Consider the following 6,000-nt stretch of genomic DNA (forward strand, 5'->3'; position numbering starts at 1 on the left):
TTTTCCATTTTGGTTTTGTGGGTTATTGTCTATGGTTAGTTGCATGTCAGCACTCGTTATAGATAGCGTCACGGTCGGTTTGTATAATTTGTTCAGTGTTCTCTTTCATTAAATAGGAATGTATTCATATCACGCTGCGCCTTGGTCTTCTCGTTATAACAAATGTGACAGAATAACCCACCATAACAGGACCAAGCAGTGTGAAAAGGAGGAGCAGACGTTATGGACTTGGGAAGAGATTTTGGACAGAAAAGGATCCTGGACATGGGAGGAAATAGTAGATGGAGCAGGACCCTGGACGCAGCCTGGGGAGTATCGCTGTTCTAAGGAGGAGAAATACCGGAGAATAGAGGAACAGCGACGATATGAGGGTACACGGCTAGCACGGAAGTCCGAGAGGCATCACCAATACTTTTTTTGGGGGAGTCACACGAGGAGATTGGATGAGTGAGGTAGGAGACCTGAGCCAACTCCTCGTGCTTACCGTGGGAGTGTGTAACTGGTGTCTCCAGTGTGCTATTCTAGCCCGGTGTGCTCTATTCCAGCTCCTCGCATTTGACGGGCTAGAGTGGGCATCCAGCCAGGACGTATTGAGCCAGCTTTATGTTCTGGATCTCCAATGCGTCTCCACTGTCCAGTGTATCCTGTGCCTCCTCCCCGCACTCGCCCTGAGGTGTGTGTCACCAGTCCAATACCACCAGTGCCAACACCACGCACCAGGTCTACAGTGCGCCTTGGCAGTCCAGAGCGTCTGGCGACAGTACCCAGCCCGGAACCTCCGGCGACGGTCCCGAGCCCGGGGCCTCCAGTGACAGTCCCCAGCCCGGGGTCTCCAGCGACGGTCCCAAGTCCAGAACATCCGGCGATGATCCATGCAGTGAGGGTCCCCAGCCCGGGGCCTACAGCGAGGATCCGCAGTCCAGAGCCTCCGACGATGATCCACGGGTCTGTGCTACAAGAGCGGACTCAGAGTAAAGAAGGGGGGTTGCGTCCAGGGCCACCAACGAGGTTAGATGCCCACCCAGACCCTCCCATTTAGGTTTGCGGCCGGGAGTCCGCACCTTTGGGGGGGGTACTGTCACACCCTGACCTTAGTTATCTTTGATTTCTTTATTATTTTGGTTAGGTCAGGGTGTGACGAGGGTGGTATGTGTGTTTTTGTCTTGTCTAGGATTTTTCTTTTTATCTATGGGGTTTTGGTATTGTCTAGGTAAATGTAGGTCTATGGTGGCCTGAATTGGTTCTCAATCAGAGACAGCTGTTTATCTTTGTCTCTGATTGGGGATCCTATTTAGGTTGCCATTTTACATTTTGGTTTCGTGGGCTATTGTCTATGGTTAGTTGCATGTCAGCACTCGTTATATAAAGCTTCACGTTCATTTTGTTGTTTTGTATAATTTGTTCAGTGTTCTCTTTCATTAAAGAGGAATGTATTCATATCACGCTGCGCCTTGGTCTCCTCGTTATGACTAACGTGACACACGGACACAGGAGTATGTCTCTTCTGCATATGTGACATCTGACACCACTTGAACCTGGGATGTCCCTCCTACCATTTAATTTGCTATTCCGACTGTCCATAAATTCCTGGCAGAAGCCTACATAACAGCCATTAACAACACATATGCATGAAATCCTTACATTGTAATGCAGCAGCAGAGAGTTTTGTCACTGTAGCACATTCTTAGATTGATTTATAGCCAGTAATCTAAAATAATGAATAGATTTAAAACAAAAAACACTTTCTTTTTAATGATATGAGGTCAAAGGTGAGTTCCTAACGAGTTCAGGAAGCCAAGCTAGAGCTTTGTGAGACATTCACGTTGATGGGTGTAGACGGTTTGATCAAGCGAGAACTTGCACATTTTCTCTAACACTAAATATGTACACTAACGTTCAAACGTTTGGGGTCACTTAGAAATGTCCTTGTTTTTGAAAGAAAATCTTTTTTTTTCTCCATTAAAATAACATAAAATCGATCAGAAATACAGTGTAGACATTGTTAATGTTGTAAATTACTATTGTAGCTGGAAACGGCAGATTTTTTTAATACACTCCTCTTTCTATTCTGGTTAGTGTGCTCTGTTCTGTGAAGGGAGTACTACACAGCAATGTACGAGATCTTCAGTTTCTTGGCAATTTCTCGCATGGAATAGCCTTTATTTCCAAGAATAGACTAACGAGTTTCAGAAGAAAGTTCTGTTTCTGGCCATTTTGAGCCAGTAATCAAACACACAAATGCTGATGCTCCAGATACCCAAGTCTAAAGAAGGTCAGTTTTATTGTTTCTTTAATCAGAACAACAGTTTTCAGCTGTGCTAACATTATTTCAAAAAGGTTTTCTAATGATCAATTAGATTCTGAAGCGGCAGGTAGCCTAGTGGTTCGAGCGTTGTCACCATCCAGGACTGGTTTCCTGGAACCTTTGTAGCAGTCAAGCAGCTTGAAGATGTGTCACCATCCAGGCCTGGTTTCCTAGAAACTTTGTAGCAGTCAGACAGCTTGAAGACGTGTCACCATCCAGGCCCATGTCACCAGTATTTGGTAATAACTCTTACATTTGTTGATTTCTATAATTTTTGAATGTTTGTTGGATTTCAGTTGATGCAACAGAGAACCATTGTACCATCTAATCTGCTGTGAAATATATTTTTAATAACCCAAATATCATATTTTCAGCTGTTTAAAGCTGATGTACAAACTGAAAATTAAAGAAGCAAACACAAAATTTATGGTGAAGCAGAAAAATATATTGCACATAGAACTATCTAAATCTATAGCTTAACAGACTGCTTTCAACAAGAATGACAAATCCATGACAGAAATGAACAGTATGTCTAAAATCAGTCCGGTTGTACAAAAAATGACATAATGGACCTTAAATATCAACAGGTCACTATTTTACGTGTTCCCCAAGTCCGAAATCCTCTTTACTAAAAACTCTGTACATTAACTGCAATAATGTTCCAGACATCTGATAAGGCAGCCAAGCATGTTGTTAAGCAAATCCCAACCCACAGCATGAATCCGGATCAGACACAGTCTAAGCCACTCTAATGCACAGATCCAGACACTCCCTGGGTACCCTGAGCTCCCTCTCTGCCCTGACCTCTGTGTAATCCTCTGTCGCTATTGCCTCGCCACCTGATCCTTCTCCGGACACAATATATTTACCCAGTCTCTTCAAGGCCTGCCGTGACCTATCAGCTCACATCGGTGGCGGTGAGCCAAGGCAACAGGATACAGCCTTCTAAAATGCAGTGGTCACAACACCAACTCTGTTCCTAAGCAGCAGGCCCCAACGTGGATGCTTCTTGGATCACGATCAGTACACCACACCAAGTTACCTTCTTCTGCAAACTCTGGGCCTTTGATGTTAGAAATCTGTTCACACTTTCTTTTACCTGTTGTTTTTTCTGCTGGCACCCCTATCAGCCTCTGTAACCCTAAAAGTGCAACTGGGGTCAAAAACGTCCTCATTTTTCAACAATCATTTTTTAGTGGACTTTGTCAAACAGCTGGTTACGGACAATTAAACAAAAAAAAACATTTTCAACACTATGGTTTCTGTGTTAATATGAAGTAATGAAAAATAATATTTTCTGTATGCTAGAAAAATTACCCCAGTTAGTGCGTTCAAACAACAACAGAAAATGTTGGCGCTTTTAGGGTTAACCATTTACACGCCCACCTGCATAAGGGTTGAAAACATCAGAGCTCAATGAGTTTTGACTGACATCCATTCAGAATTTAAGCACCTTCATCGACAAGAAGTAGCCCCCATCCCTCCCACTAATTGTGTTGTCTGAGAGAGGAAATGCAGTAAATAAAGACTGTATTTTTAAAGATGAGATGTTTATGGAGGATCAAACTTGCCAGAATTAGAATGAAATAAATGGCCACATGAATAGATAAATTAATAAATGGACGAATGAATGAACGCACACACAAATAAATACATAGTTATTTAAATAATTTATCCCACTTTCTTCCATTTTATTCCTTTATATTATTTCTTCATTTGTTTATTTATATATTTCTTGCTCAAATATGATAATGAGGGGGTGTCAAGCAAACGTAGGTGGGTGGTATCTAACACACCATCGATTGCATTTGCCTGTGTACAATATGGCAGAATGGTGTACAAGATTTTAAGGCCAATGTTTTTACACTGCTCAAACAATAATGTGTAGCACATATACAGTAACTATGTCACTTATTTTGGGGAAAATGGAGATACAATCTATGGTATGCTGCTGTGCCACACGCCCACCATAAAAGCACACAAAAATGTTTAAATGGAATATTGTCCTTGCTTGATGATGTAGAAAGAGGTGAACAGTTTTGGAACACTGAGCCATTGACTGCACCATGTGGCTGTGTTACGAGTGGGTTGCTTTTGAAAATAAGGCATCAGACTACAGCCATATAGTGTTGAACCTAGAAAAAGACCAAGAGATATGAGTAGGCAAGAAGGAGTCGACCGGGATGGACGAGAGTAATGTCCAGTTGGCCAGAAAAGCATGGGAAGCTAACATTAGCTAGTTTGGCTACAATAAAGTTGAGGTGGCTAGCTAGCTGTGTTTTACAGCCAGACTCTCAGTTTAACACTTAGCTAGCTAGATAATGAACTAAACTGTAATTATCATAAATCATTATTATCTAGCTAGCAACAATAGATGAATATCTGTCAGATGTAAAGCAAGCAATATCGTGGCATGTGTCAGAAGCAATGCATGTTGGCTAGCTCACGTTAGCTAGACCATTTATAAACCAATAGTGGATACTTAATTGTATTTATTCATTTTTATTTAACCTTTATTTAAATAGGCAAGTCAATTAATTAAGAACAAATTCTTATTTACAATGATGGCCAAACCCTAACCCGGACAACGCTGGGCCAATTGTGCCCGCACTATGGGACTCCCAATCATGGTCGGTTGTGATACAGCCTGGAATCACACTTAATCAAATAAAATCAATGTTTGTCACGTGCGCCGAATAAAACAGTGAAATTCTTACTTACAGGCTCTAAAGAACAGTGACATGTTTAAGTAAAAAAAACGGTATTTGGTGAACAATAGATAAGTAAAGAAATAAAAAACAACAGTAAAAAGACAGTGAAAAATAACAGTAGTGAGGCTATATACAGTAGCGGGGCTATACAAGTAGCGAGGCCACATACAGACACCGGTTAGTTAGGCTGATTGAGGTAGTATGTACATGTTGACATGGTTAAAGTGACTATCAGATAACAACATTGACGAATACGCTGATTCGGTGTGCGAGTTCATTAGAACGTGCGTTGAAGATGTCGTTCCCATAGCAACGATTAAAACATTCCCTAACCAGAAACTGTGGATTGATGGCAGCATTCGCGTGAAACTGAAAGCGCGAACCACTGCTTTTAATCAGGGCAAGGTGTCTGGTAACATGACCGAGTACAAACAGTGCAGCTATTCCCTCCGCAAGGCTATCAAACAAGCTAAGCGTCAGTACAGAGACAAAGTAGAATCTCAATTCAACGGCTCAGACACAAGAGGCATGTGGCAGGGTCTACAGTCAATCACGGACTACAGGAAGAAATCCAGCCCAGTCACGGACCAGGATGTCTTGCTCCCAGGCAGACTAATCTCCTTCACTGCAGCCAAGGTGAGTAAAACATTTAAACGTGTTAACCCTCGCAAGGCTGCAGGCCCAGACGGCATCCCCAGCCGCGCCCTCAGAGCATGCGCAGACCAGCTGGCTGGTGTGTTTACGGACATATTCAATCAATCCCTATACCAGTCTGCTGTTCCCACATGCTTCAAGAGGGCCACCATTGTTTCTGTTCCCAAGAAAGCGAAGGTAACTGAGCTAAACGACTACCGCCTGAGCTAAACGACTAGCACTCACTTCCGTCATCATGAAGTGCTTTGAGAGACTAGTCAAGGATCATATCACCTCCACCCTACCTGACACCCTAGACCCACTCCAATTTGCTTACCGCCCAAATAGGTC

The sequence above is a fragment of the Oncorhynchus masou genome, chromosome 16, assembly GCF_036934945.1.
Source record: "Oncorhynchus masou masou isolate Uvic2021 chromosome 16, UVic_Omas_1.1, whole genome shotgun sequence".
Taxonomy (NCBI): domain Eukaryota; kingdom Metazoa; phylum Chordata; class Actinopteri; order Salmoniformes; family Salmonidae; genus Oncorhynchus; species Oncorhynchus masou.